At 34.5% G+C, this 14,802-nt stretch overlaps 1 protein-coding gene across 4 annotated transcripts in view; it reads right to left on the bottom strand.

The window, feature by feature from the left end:
- LOC141434082 (homeobox protein abdominal-B-like) overlaps window positions 1-14,802 on the bottom strand; it is a 122,130-nt gene that overhangs the window by 48,159 nt on the left and 59,169 nt on the right. Inside the window, exon 1 of one of the 4 annotated variants that reach the window (XM_074096359.1) lies at window positions 1,405-1,422. The exons of the other annotated variants lie outside the window; for them this stretch is intronic. The gene's annotated coding sequence lies outside the window, so the exon portion shown is untranslated. Of the gene's footprint in view, window positions 1-1,404; window positions 1,423-14,802 lie in introns of those variants that run through there. 4 annotated transcript variants of the gene reach the window in all.

The raw sequence follows: 14,802 nt of genomic DNA, 5'->3' as shown, positions 1-14,802 counted from the left end.
ACCTTGTTGTTGTTCATATCGAGCTTGAACCTTTATTTTTTTCATTGCATTCCGTGTTATCCCTTAAAATAATTACTTATTTTTAAATTAAGTATAATATTTACAAAAAACATTAAGTTTAGGCCATGTTAAATACAAAAGAAGTATAAGATATAGATATGTGTAATTATCTCAGGGTATTTTATCTCTCGATATTATTCAAAGGCGTACATATCGCGATTGCCTAAACACCGGTTGTTTAGTGTTGCTGTAAATCAAATCATCAATTATCGACAAGCGTTTACACTCGCGACGCCACGGTGTAAACAATCCGAACATTAAAACTGCTGCCTACATTTTACGACTATTCAATTTGGGGGAAAATCGATTTTATTCGCTTGCTTTCCAATCGATTCAGAAGCAAAGTTGCTCGGAATGGTATTGGATTACGCAAGGCGGTTGCTCTGATTTTTTCACAGGAAGTGGTTAGCGGATACGGTCGAACGAGAATGGTGGTAAACAACGGATCGTTATAAACACTAGCTTGTTTATCTCTTTAAATAGGAGCTTCTTCTATCCGTGATGAACGTCACAGGAAGATGAAGGAATGTGGCGTTCGGAAACCGCCCAACTCTATGTGCGCCAGAAAAATAAAAAGAGATTTCAATTGATGTAAAACAATTGAACAAAAACTGTTGAACAATATTCAACTGTTGAACCGAAATATTCAAGTATGTATTTGAAGCCGAAAAGCCTGGTCAATAATTTTTAATACAAGCTTTTTTTGCTTACTGTACTTTTTGTTAACTGTACTTGTATTGTCACCCAAACTACATTTGCATACCAAATTTCAAGTCGATGCCATTAACCGTTGGAGAGTTCCGTCCAGTGGAGACGATCCTGGCCGGACTTCAGGATGTCACTACCAGATTATTAAATTGTCACACAATTTACATAATTATACCAAATTTTAATTCAATCTAACTACTGGAAGTTGGTCGAATTTAACTTGCAAGATTTGATTACAGACAGACAGACAGACAACAGGACAGGTGAAACTAAATAAAAACTTGTAGAATCTGTAAATTAAAGCTCTATCATAAGCTTTTGCAAATTATTTAGTGATACTGCTTATTTACATAATACGAAGTGTCATTTGTTCGTGTAATAATTTAGCCTACATTTTTGCGAGTAAATTTCAAAATAATGATGTTGGCTGTTTAGGCAGTTAGGCAGCAGTTTGTTGTCAATAAATTGCTCTACGAGCTGACCACAATACTATAACTCCAAGACAATCTAAGGCATGTGACATTCGTAGCTACATTCAGTTAGGCAAAATTAAATCAATAATAACTTATCAAATTGTATGCTTTTGTTAAATTAGTAAAATCTTTGAACAATTGATCACAGTACTTAGGCACTGACCTGAAAAGGCTGCAACTTATTACACGAGTTCACTTGGCATGCCACTCACAATGTATGCCCGCAACAACGAGACATAAAACATAAAGTCACTCTTAATTCCGTCTCTAGCCATCGGAGTCATCAGCCCAACTGAGTCCACGTAGGACCAACAATGCTTCACATACTTAACAAAACACTAACAAATTGATATGTTTATCTACAAAGAACTATAAATTCATTCAGAGCCCACCCTTTAGCAAGGGGATCCACCCTTCTGATTTAAAAAATTGCAAAATATTACATAAATAATAAAAAAAAGTCTCCCCTTGATACAATTTCGGCTGGTCCATAGTTCCGGGGAAATGGTCTGTGGCTAAAGTTTCCTTTCAGCTTTTCATGCATTATTCATGGAAGCTATCTATGAGACCTCCTCTTGAGTTTTATTGTCCGGTTGTTTTGACTTTATGGTAACCAGCGAAACCGAAGAAATTTGAAAATATATTATTTTGCAAGTTGTAAAAGTCAGTCAATACTAACATCTTTATAACTCTCCTAAGTTTTAAGTAGAGCAACAATTATTATTCAGTGGTATCACGAGAAAAGACAATTCATTTTCGACGCACTGGTGAAACAAGTTGGTGGTACTACCAGGAATAAGAGGTTACAAATAAATGTCATTGGTATCAAATTCGATAGTATGTAGTAGGGATTTATGGAGATGTAACTAATACGCGTGCAATACCTATGTATGTTGTTACGAGTACCTTTCGCTTATTGAGTTTGTAATATTTTCTTCTCGCCATAATTTTACAGTTCATTTGAATTTTAAAACATGTCCTATAATTGTATTAAAATTCAATGAAATATTGAAAAAAACAAAGCATGTTTAGCTCCTAGGTATAGATATTATTTATTACTATTAGTTTAGGTATATATGTAATTATTAGCCAGAGGATTTAAAAATAAGCCCTAAAAGTATTTACCATGCCGAAGATTTTAACATTTAAATTTAATAAAAATCTCGATCAATTTTTTACCCCTACCCAATTTCCGTACAATTCCACACCAAAACAATCGTCAAAGGCAGATCTGAGATAGGGGTGTCCTATGTTTTAATTTAAGAGTGATGGGTTGATGGGAAAAGTTTAAACAGCTCCGGGTGCGTGTAATCTCTATAATTGGTCGCTGGAGACGGCGGGGTGGGAACGAAATGAAAACTCATTAGGGCTTTAATTAAACAGCCTGAATATTCGTTACGAAGCTGTAATTCAACTGGCTGAATGTGTTACAGGAGTGGTGACAGCGTTAAGTGTGATTAAAAGAGATTTAGTTTAGAAAACGGTTCTTTTAAATGACGGGCAGCGGAGATACTTATGACAATAATACCTAAGCCTTTCTGTAATCAAGAAACTAGCAAAATATAGTAAAGTTTCCTAACGATTGAGATAAAATGATTTTGCGGAGCGTTCTTTGACAGCATAATTAGTGGTAAGACGTATCAATGATAAAAACCAAAGAAACTTTAATATTCCTTAAATAAAAAATATGTGTCCTAAGTGTGGGAACCTACCTAAAAGATGTTTAAAAAAGTTCAAATAGATATAAAAGAAGAAAATCAAAAAATAAAACGCTCAAATATAAATAAATAAAAATAGAGCTCTAGTCGAACTTTTTATACTGCAGCGAGTAAATTCCACTGTATTTACGTATTTACCTAATGTTAACTAAATAGCGTCACAGAAATTTACGCAAGCCGACAAATTTCTATACCATTAAGTCTGCTGACATTTTAAATCAATTCAGTTCTCTTTACGAAGTACAGAAGGACTGGCTACAGATTTGTCTAAATTTAACCCATCCCGTCTAAAACCGTGTGTTTACGACTGGCCGCTCCCACGCCACGGACCCTCCGGTCGAGTGGGACGATTTAATATCGATGCGGGTTTTGATATTAAAACATGCTGTGTTTTTAACAAAGGGAAAAAGAGTTAATATAATATGTATTTTATCTGTCTACATAATAATATGTATAAATAAGACATTGAGACATGCTTAGGTAAACAGTCACTAAAAGAGGTTATTCGCAGATAACGGTGTAATGGTAAAATTAAATTAAGTTTTACACGATTTAATAATTATGAATCAATACAAAACAAAAATGGAAAGCAATTGATAAACACTTATAAAAAATGCTGATAAGCAGCCGTTCTGATTAGTATATCCAACAATTAGTGTCGGTAAAAAATTAGACTTACTAACGATAATTAGATTCGTAAAAATCTTAAAAAATTAAGATTAGAATCTTAGTGAAAGATTTTTGTCATTCAGTGAAATAAATTAAGTGAAATTATTATTTTTAACACTCTTTTACTAGGTACCGAAATCTTACTAACAGTACAGTCATGACAATTAATATGACATACCTAATTAAAGTGGATCCCATATCAAAAGTTGTGATTGTATGAAAGTAACTTATAATGTAAGTTTTGGAAGTCAGATTTGATTATTTTTTGTCAAAATTTACTCTTTTTAGCAAAATGTACTTATGAGTGTAGGTAGGTACATTTATTTTTATTTATTTATAACATAAAACGAAGTTGTATTAGTTAAACCATTTATAACTCGAGAACGGCTGGACCAATTTTTATAATTTTTGTGTTTTTGGATTTGTCTCCGTAAGGAATAGGATAATAAGTATTAAAAACATTGAAAAATTGTCGAAAAAATAAAATAAAACAAAATACATTTTTCCATACAAAATATTCATGGGTTTCGTAACTGTCAGTTATAGACTTGATCCCCACACACTTACAATAAGTTATATTTATTTTATATTTGCCTAGAAAAATATAAAAAAAAAAGATTAAATATTTAAAAAAAAAATGGAACCGACTTCAAAAAGTCGGTGCCTCAGCACGCGCCACCAGGAGTAGTCGTCTACCTCACCTACATAATATATATTTGACTTAAATCACTCCTGCTGACTCGTGCTGAGGCACCGACTTCAAACTAGTAGAAAATTATTTTCAAGGTTTTTGAAGTCGGTTCCATTTTTTGTTATTTTTTTTTCATAGTTTTTAGTGATTTGTAGCCAAAGTACATCTCACAACGATTCTATTAAGCTCAATCACGGCATATTTATATTATTTTATAACAGAGTACCGGTGCCTACGGTCTTCATCATCAGGTCCAGTTCACCAAATGATACTTTCTGAAAGTAAATACTTGACTTGGTGTTAAAAATGCCAAAATCACTATAGGTGTGCTTTAAACATTCGAGGGTTGCCCTCGATTTCTCTAGGATTCCATCATCAGATCCTGAATTGGTATGTCCTTTAGAACTAATAAATAATTTTGAAATTCGGCCCAAAATTGGCGGAGTTATCGCGTAACAAACATACAAAAAAACATACACCCGAATTGAGAACCTCCTCCTTTTTGAAGTCGGTTGATAATTGATATAGCAAAACAACGTTGGTTGATGGTTTGGAAATGAAATTGGACTCGCTAGATGGCGCTGTTGTTTGTATGTTAATTATCATAATATTAATGTAGTTTTTTTGGGCAGGACAACGTCTGCCGGGTCCGCTAGTTTTTTATAAATACCTAAAACGTGCTTTTCTTAGACCAATGCCCAGCCACTTAGGTATTCTAGGTGAGATTATTCATGATATGACACATTTAATGGATGTTTCACCATCCATTGATTAGTGTTAACTGACGGTTAAATGTGATGCCGTGTCCGTCTATTCGAACAAAACAAATAGAGACGGCATCACATTTAACCGTCAATTAACACTAATCAATGGATGCTGAAACAGCCCTTTAATATTCTTGATGTTTGAAAAGTTTCAATAGTTGAACGTTCTCAAAAAAGGCAGAATAGGTAATCACTATTTCAGTAAAATAAAATGAGATAGGTAGGAAACTATACTACTGTAGGTAGACCACTTTATATTGAAGAAGGTAGAACTAGATCATGAGTTAGATACCTACATTTCCATAAACTACAAAAATATTAGTAAAAATTCTATCACTAAATTAATTTAAAATTTAATCTATAGGTATTTTACCCACTTAAAACATTTTCCATCATATTAGTACTCATACCAAATTATAATTAATTATAGTAGGTACACCTGCTGTAACGTAAAAGTAGAAAGCGTTTAATATGAATAGGATTACGATTACGAATACGATTTTTTTATATAATTGTTTGTAATCGTAGTGGAACCGTTAATTTATTGATACATTATAAGTGGTTGCCTAATGAACCTCGCCTTGAATGCAGCCTACCTGCGGTGAAAGCCATTACAGAATTGACTCGTAAGTTACTGCCCTAACACGAAACTCATTTCAATCCAGATTTATTTTAAATGGATTTACATATTTAGATAAAGTATCTTTTTCTACTCTTATAATAGCTGAGCGTTCATTAAATAGAAAAAAGTAAGAGCATTTTTTAAGTCGCGGCAATTTTAAAACCAATTCACTCGTCGAAGTGAACGTTTTCATTTGAATATTATGATTATTTGAACGCCACGTTAAACGCAAACGCGTATTTTACGCCCGTATTAAAAGTAGCGAATGATTTGCATAAGTCATTAACTTTGATTGTGACATCATAATAGCAAAGAAACAGCGAAAGTCAATGAAACTTAAGCGTAATTTTAATAACATTGTAAAACTGGCACGTTCCGACCAATCATAATACAGAGCCTAATCGTAGTAAATCTCAACTTTTTATGTACCATTAAAACGTTTTTATTGATTATTAACACATGTTAAAATACTGAAACATTTGTAGAAAAGCCCGACCATTAACATCATGGTGTGATGGACTACTGTCCTTACTGCACGGGTTATGGCGATACTAAAATGTTACTACGATTATTTTATAATGCTTATGATGATTAGCTTGCCACTAACAGGTGCTATCGTAAATCTGTTTCATTGATATGGATTATTTCCCACTCATTGACTGTCGAACTATTGACGTTGATTACCAGTACTTAAATGTTTCTAAGAGATTATATTATAATTTGAGACTGTAGACTAGACATAGTACCAGGGACATTATGAATTGGACCAGTGTTATAAGTTTTCATTCATTTATGTTCGAACGGATGACCAAGCGGTTATAGAACCTGACTAGCAAGCTTGAGGTCCCGGGTTCGATTCCCGGCCGGGGTAGATATTTGTATGAATAGCACTGAAAAAAAAAGATTTGCTAACAGCAACAAAAAAAATGTTGCTTGTAACATAACTCGAGTGACCACAAAACTAAGGCCTACTAGTAGCTAAAAGTTAGGAGATATCTTACAAAACCAGTTTTGCAATCCATACTAATATTATGAATGCGAAAGTGCTGCGTTTGTTCGTTTGCCCGTTTTTCGCGTCGAAACGGAGCGACGGATCGACGTGATTTTTGGCAAAGAGATAATTTATGGGCCAAAGAGTGATATAGGCTACTTTTAATGCCGGAAAATGCACAGTTTTCGAGGGAACAGTGCGCGATAACTGAATTCCACGTGGGCGAAGCCGTGGGCAAAAGCTAGTAATAGCATGTTTGGTTCCTAATTAGTAAATTTTGGCTAAACGTCAAGTAGCCAAACTAGTTCAGCTATCCTTTTTTTTCAGTCATACGAATGCCTGTTCTCGAGTCTTGGATGTTTAATATGTATTTAAGATTGTATTTATCTGTATAAGTATGTTTATCCGTAGCCTAGAGTCCATATTAGGTACAAGCTTTACTTAGTTTGGGACGAGGTCAATTGGTGTCAAGTATCCCGTAATATTTATTATTATTATTCATAACTGAAGACCGAAGTATTATTTTTACATGTGAGATTTAAGTTGTATCAATTATTTTAGTTTAGTAGCAAAGTAAACAAAATGTTTTACTCGCTGTGGGTAGATACATTGGTTTACATTTTATAATGTAGAGCTTTTTTATTTTCTTACTATCCTTACTAATATTACAAGTCCGAAAGTGGGTTAAGACCAAAAAGTTACACACCTTAACGCGGGTAGCTAGAATTATTATTATTTTCCCTTGTGTCACGAAAATTTATCATACATTTCTATGGACAATTCTCCCGTTAAGGTGTGCAACTTATTGGTCTTTACCCGACTATGTTTATTTAAAGTATTTAACCAATCGTGATGCAATGTGGTATGGAGATATGAGACCCTAGATATGACATAGGATATTTTATCCCATAAAATTGTACAGTTCCCGTGGACGTGGTATAACGAATTCGCGAAAAGTCGCGGGCCACAGTTATTTAGTATGGAGATAGTTTGAGACTCAGAGAAGGACATAGGATAGCTTTATCATGGTCCATCATGTTATTCCCTCGGGCACACGCTAAACGAATTATTCGCAAACGTAGCCGTGGGTAACAGCTAGTTTAAAAGTAAAAATAGCTCATTGTAAGTAAAATTTTACCGTATCAATAACATATTTAGAAACATAATTTAGCTAGTTCAAGCTGAACCTTGATTCGATATAGTTATGCCAAGTTGCTATCGGTATTTTAAGTGAGTATGTTTATTAAATGTTCATAAATAAAGAGGCATGACCGGGGAATTGCATTTTATAATCATAATTATTTACAGATTAAGTAAGTTTTAAAATTAAATACACATATTGTGGATGAAGTAATGTGTTTATAATATTTAAGATTTAGTATAGCTTAACTAGAGGTTGTGAACTTGAAGCTTCGAAATTAGTCATTAATTAGCAACAGCAACCGGCAACTAACCAACTCTTAGCGCAGATCAAATTAAGTATTAATACCCGCATAAATCAATTATTTCGTTTCAAACAGTCATCAACTTTTAAATCGTAATAAAATTTACAAACGGCAGTCAATTTATTTATTGCCTTAAAGTTGTAAAGCGATATTACACGCTATAATGACGTGTGTTATTGGCGTTTATTTCAAACATTCTACCATCATTTGCCATTGATTCAATGTTTATGATTATTGTTTAATTAAAACAAATTAGTCACATACAATAAAACAATGTTTGTTGGCCTTGGGCTTAGCGTCGTCTAAGTAGACGATGTTACCAGTTGTAGGTAGGTAACTATCGATTTTCCCGCCCGAGGCTCTAAAGGCAGGATTTCTCAGCAAATTTCTCACGGTTAAGGATATAAACCTTTGAAAAGTTCAACATCAATTACAATTTTTCATACAACATACCTGTAATTTACATAAACGTCAGCTACATAATTTAACACGAACCTGTTTACATAGGCAACAAAGTGGCCCGATAGGGCGCAGGCCACGTAGTGTCGGACCGTACAAATTGGCTTGATTTATTTATTGGGTACCCGCAAAAAATATCAACAATACACGCTAAAAGTGAAACGAAAAGGATTGTTAAAGGGACGCCCGTCCGAGCATTGTGCGCACCCTCTTATGCAAATGACTACGCTGAAACCGAAAGTGTAGGTACGGCTGACAAAAGCCTGGCTTGCGTAACGTTTACATAAATTATCGATACGCATTAGGCAAATTATGAATTCTTTTTGTAAGACAACGTTGAGCTCGAACAGTCCCACTGAACCGGTTGAAGAGCGGTTCAAAAATTGCCCGATAATATTGCGCTCATTGTCCTTCTCATAGGTTTCTGTATTCATAGGGTGGAATTTGCATAACGTCGCAATTGATTCTTTTGGACAAATATTTTTGGGGTTTGCGGTAAACGTTACTTTCAATTTTACACTTTCTTTAGTTCGCTTCGAGTGTTTGAAGCGAGTGGGCTTAGCGTGGTATGAGAGCATTATCGTTAGTTTTTCTTCAAGTGTGGCTTTCGGTGCGATCGTGTCGTACATATTTTGATAAGTACATACTATTTGTCGTGATTTATATTCAGGTGTGTTCGTGTTACCGGATAGTTAAGTTTTTATGGTCACGATAGAGGGTACGCTGAGTGGAGTCGACGATTTGTTTATCGCGCGGGTACGCCGAGGCGACGACAGCCGATGACGCGGTATCGCTGTATGTAACGTCGATCTCTTTATGTTAAGGTAAGTGTTACGTTTATTGTCCTATTTATTGCCTTCTGTAGCCGACGTGGTGACGGAGTCTATATGGGGTAAGGACATGCGAAGTACCCCTTGAAAGCTATAGGTATAGATACTTTATCTGCTGGCATGATTTAGTTTTGAAATAGTATTTATTTATTTTTGTGTAAGATACCTACTTGAAGAGTCTCGTCAATATTAACATGTAACATTACATGACAGACTAAGATTTCCATATGCAGTAACAACAAAAGTATTCAGTACTTTTTACACGAATTAAACAATATTTCATAGTTGCCTACGACATTATTTTAAATTGAGTCCTTCAAAAGCTTGAAACCCCTTTACATTTCACGTATAAAAAAAAGATCAAAAAAACTGATCAAGAATTTTGTATGATTTATCAACCATTTATTCATTTTATTTATTGTATCAGTCAAATATTTGAGATGTTATGTTTAATAAAATTTTCAAAATATTGTATTAATGTATTTATTTGTTAAAATAGCGTTAATATGTTAAAATAACGTTAATTTGTTAAGTCTTTTTTTTCAACTCCGAATAAGGAATCCGAAAAGTTTTGGGTCACTTTACGAAATTGTCGTTACATTAAACCTTGTGGTAGGTAAAAGGTATCCTATGTTGATCTTCAGGGTTCAAACTACCTATATACCAAATTTCATCATAATCGGTTCAGTGGTTTCGACGTTGAAGCGTAAGAGACAGACAGACAGAGTTACTTTCGCATTTATAATATTATTATAATATATACTTAGTAGGGATTCATGTTTCATATGAATTTACTAAATATTTATCTACCTTTACGAATGACTGTGTTTAAAATAGCGTTAGTTTATTAAACTATAAATTTGGAAACCTTTGATGTGGGCCAGAACTCTTAAACAGTTTCGTGACAATTGGCTTTTTTCCAAAATTGACATTAAGTAGATTAAAATTTGTGGTAGGTGGCTAATTTATTGCTTAGTCGGTAAATTTAAGCCATAACTATAATTATTGTCTGTCTACTTGCATTCCATTTTCCTAGTCAATCTTATTTGCAAAACAAAAATATTTATGCTAAAATGCCAATGCAGGTGCTACAATGCAGGATTACTACCACCATCTTGCTCGCTAATCCTGCCGTGAAGCAGCAGTGCTTGCACTGTTGTGTTTCGGCGTGGAGAGTAAGACAGCCGGTGAAATTACTGGCACTTGAGGTATCCCATCTTAGGCCTCTAGGTTGGCAACGCATCTGCAATACCCCTGGTGTTGCAAAAGTTTATGAGCGGTGATGATCTCTTACCATCAGGAGACCCACTTGCTTGTTTGTCATCAAGTAGAATAAAAAAAAACTATTTTGTAACCTTGTACTTACGTTTACTGTTAGTAGGGTTAGTTAATGTGCTGTAATGGGGTGCCCGTCGTATCGCATAACGTTTTTTGTCCTAAAAATGTTTGGCATAATGTTGAATGGCATACTACACGTTTGTCCTAATAATTTTTGCGTATACTCATTTAAAGTCCTAAAGCAAGTTTGTCCTAATATTGATAACTCTAAAATCTAATTACCTAAAGCATAATATTCCTAACATAAAACCTCCTAAAACCCATATGTTGAAGCGAGCGAGCGAAGCGAGCCAGCAAGGCCATCCGGCGCACCCCGACTCGGATAGGTTAGGTTAGAAGGTTTCGAGGCTTCGAGGTTATTTTTTTTTATCATCCCTAAACGATCCCTACTATAATATAACAATTACAATTATGCACATCAATCATTCGACAGCTGAAACTTAGCCACATCAAACGATAGGACAAATAATATTTAGGTTAAGCGATAATAGGAGCAACAATTTTGGACAATCAAAAATATGCGGAACAAAGTGTATGCCATACGTTATTAGGACAAAAGACGTTATGCGTCACAACGATAGGACTAATAATAAAATTGTATGCCCTCCGATATAGACCCGCTGTAATGAAATTTTAGAAAATTGTAGAAATGACATTTTAGAAAAAGAAGGGGATTTTACTAGTAAAGCACCTAAAACTTTTGTGGTTCTAGATACCTATAACCAGCCACAGAAAACATCTTAAGTATAACTTAAAATCCTGTGGTCAATAGAGCTCTTCATCAAAACTAGCTTAAAGAACTTCAGCTGCTGCTCTTCCCATGACACTTTTATCTATTTTATCTGCACATAATACCCAGAACGCGACCGCAATTACATAGCTCAATCTAAGATGGCGTCAAACCGCAGCCATTCATCAGAAACTGACATAAAATAGAATTACTCTGACGGATCACAGTCCATGATTACAGCGAATCATCATAAATCAGACCCGCAGAGCCCGCAGCCTCTCTCTAATTGCTAGATTCTTTATAATCATAAATCAAATAATTTGGGAGGGCCAGTTTTGTAGGAAATTTGGGTTTAATAATGCTGTAGAGGTTTTCCATTCCAAGAAGTGAATTTGCGACTTTTGTAACGAAAAAAATTTTTTTTAATGCTTTAGAGCGTGTACCTAATTCCAAACACGAGAAAAACTTAAACATACACTTTACCAGCACGTAGGAACTTGAAAAGTACACAAGCTAGTCATAGCATTTGTTTGAAATTATGACGTGCTGTTATCGAGAACTTGTGTATCGATACAATAGCTTTAAAAGTTTGATTTATGCGGTAGCTTTTCTTTTGTTAGATATAAACTCGTAGGTTTACTTTTTACAGCTACCGACGCGCTGCAAATAAACTTAATTAAAAGTTACTGGTTAAATACTTATTCTCTACAATATTACTTAATATAATGTAAAAAACAGACATCCATTGCACGAGCACTAGTCGAGCATGTTCTTTAGAGGTTTAAAGGAAAGTGTTCTTACTTAAACGAAAACTGATATGAATCGTTTTAATTTACCGCTTGATTACATTTCATTAACGTACATTTTGCATTGTAATACATACGTATTCGTTTCATTATCAATCCAATTCCGCTGTTTAATTGCTGTAGCAAACAACGGTTATTGCCTGTTTCTGCTAAATCAACTCCATAAATGTTTTATATTTACTTATTACATTTATGAAAGCCACGTTCCTGTATCAACATGGTGAAGAAAGTTAGACTTAGATAAAATACAAAATATTAAAAAACAGCACTGCAAAAACATATTTACTTTTTTATGAAGAAGGCTCAACCAGATTTGTCAATAAAATCAGAATGAACATGAAAGTAATATTCAAACTTCCACTTCTATCCCCTACGATATGATAGTCACCTCTATATTGTTTTTAAATAAAGCCTTCCTGTATCCATTTCACACTTGGAATCATTGGAGAGTTAATCTAACATAATTGACTCTTGCTGAGAAAGCTATAAATGATTATTGAGTGTGCCAATAAACTGACTCAGTGTAGCTATAATATAGGTTTATCTATAGGTATAGTAGGTCTATAGTGACTGGTTTTCCGGTACAAAGTTCGACGACTAGCTTTATTCATTAACTTGGTACATCGGTTGAAAGAAACCAATAGCGTTTCCGTATGAATCTGAATCAAATGTCTAATTATATTTAAGGTAGCCAGTCAGTATGATTTAGAATAAACCAGAAAGTAATTTGAATTTTCACGTAACCTTTGATTTGAAGCATTTCAAGAGATCTAAAACAACGCGAGGTGAACATAATTTTAAAATTTATTTTCCTTATTAAATGGCCAGAAATAATTCCGATTAGTTTTAAAATTTATGTCGCTATAAAACACAGTTTTCTTTCAGCCAGTTCGGTTTGTATTTTACGTGCTGTATCTAGCAAACGTTTCAGGATATAATTCAACGATAGCCATTATCTTTCAGAGCTTCGGTCGCCTCGAAAGACGACGTTCGTAGACCGTAAATAAGTCTGGCATTTTGAGAACCTCGCCTAGTATTTTACGTGCATTGGCAAATACTTAGGTACAATGCGACAATAAACCCTATTACATTCCGAATCGTGATAAATACAGATCACTAGACACCGTAAATTATACTTTAATACTGTTGGGAACGGTATGGTTTGGTATGGTGGGGCTTGGTAATATCGGCTTGCAGCGACGCCAAGGCAGCAATGGCGACTCACGATTTGAAAACAGATTTATGATCGACCACGATAACGGGCATGCGATAAAAATTTTGCCATTCCAAGGAGCACGTAGGTAGGTTGGTATACACTCCGTTGTATATGACAGCACCAGACTGGTACGTACTTGAACCTACTCGGAGTAACTGCCCAAACAGGTACAGTGCCGTAGTAAAGTAACCTCTTGATTTTATTTTCAAATAAAGTTATTCCTGTGGAGTATTGTCTCAAATAAAAGAACACAGTTTTCAGTTCTAGATTTAGCTTTAGAAAATTAGGTACACCTACCCAATTAGGCTCCGTCCGTTTCCGCCAGAGATGTGCGAGGATGTGTTCCGAGGAATGTGTTTTTCATTCACCATTAGAAACGCTTCATTTACCTCGCCCCGCTCCTCTCAGCTGTTTCCACCAGAGATGTGCTTTGCGACGATGTGTAAATGAAGCGTTTCTATTGGTTCATGAAAAACACATTCCTCGGAACACATCCACGCACATCTTTGGTAGAAACGAAGCCTAATTCATCAAATCGCACTACATTTTTTTTAAACTTAAATAGAAATAAAAAGTTAAAAGAATTTAACCACTTAAGGGGGTACCCGAGGTTTTTATCGATTTTTGACAACTTTTGAATCATATCTCCTACTTTTGCACTACATATAGAATTATTAGTCAAACGGCTATCGGTTCTCCAATCTTTTATCTCCATTTTTGTTTACCGGATTTCAAACAAAAATTAATACTTAATTTTGTTTGATTTTTTTAATTATTGTCTGAAAAAACACTTATTTCGTATCTCTATTGACGAGAAAGATCTAATATATACGAAATCTACATCTCTCATCAATCTACGTCTTTGACGTCTCTAAAAACTGAACTAGAGTTTTCATTTGAAACTAATTAACACAAAAGTTATGGCCAGAAAACCAGTTTTTTGGCCTAAAATTGTTCAACTTTGATGCCAAATGTCTCGAAGACAATGAACTTTCAAGTAAATATGGGATACAATATTGTTTAAAGCCGTTGTTGTTAATATAATAAGCTACAAAAAACATTATAAGTACTAGAGCACTTACGTCTCGCAAAGATTAGGAATAACAGTTCAGTTCAGGGAAGTTAATGCGGCCAGTGTCTTGGGGTCAATGCCTATCTATGGCAGAAAATCTTGACGACTTTTTTACTTTGTAATTTTAGTTTAGCTTATAGTTTTCTAATAGTTTACTATGCGGTAAAAGGTTTTTAAATGATATGCCCTATGCCCGCTTATTAACTTAAT

The sequence above is a fragment of the Choristoneura fumiferana genome, chromosome 13 (genome assembly GCF_025370935.1).
Source record: "Choristoneura fumiferana chromosome 13, NRCan_CFum_1, whole genome shotgun sequence".
Classification (NCBI taxonomy): Eukaryota; Metazoa; Arthropoda; class Insecta; order Lepidoptera; family Tortricidae; genus Choristoneura; species Choristoneura fumiferana.
The sequence above is the reverse complement of the archived record's forward strand: the minus strand, read 5'-3'. Positions and strand labels throughout refer to the sequence as shown.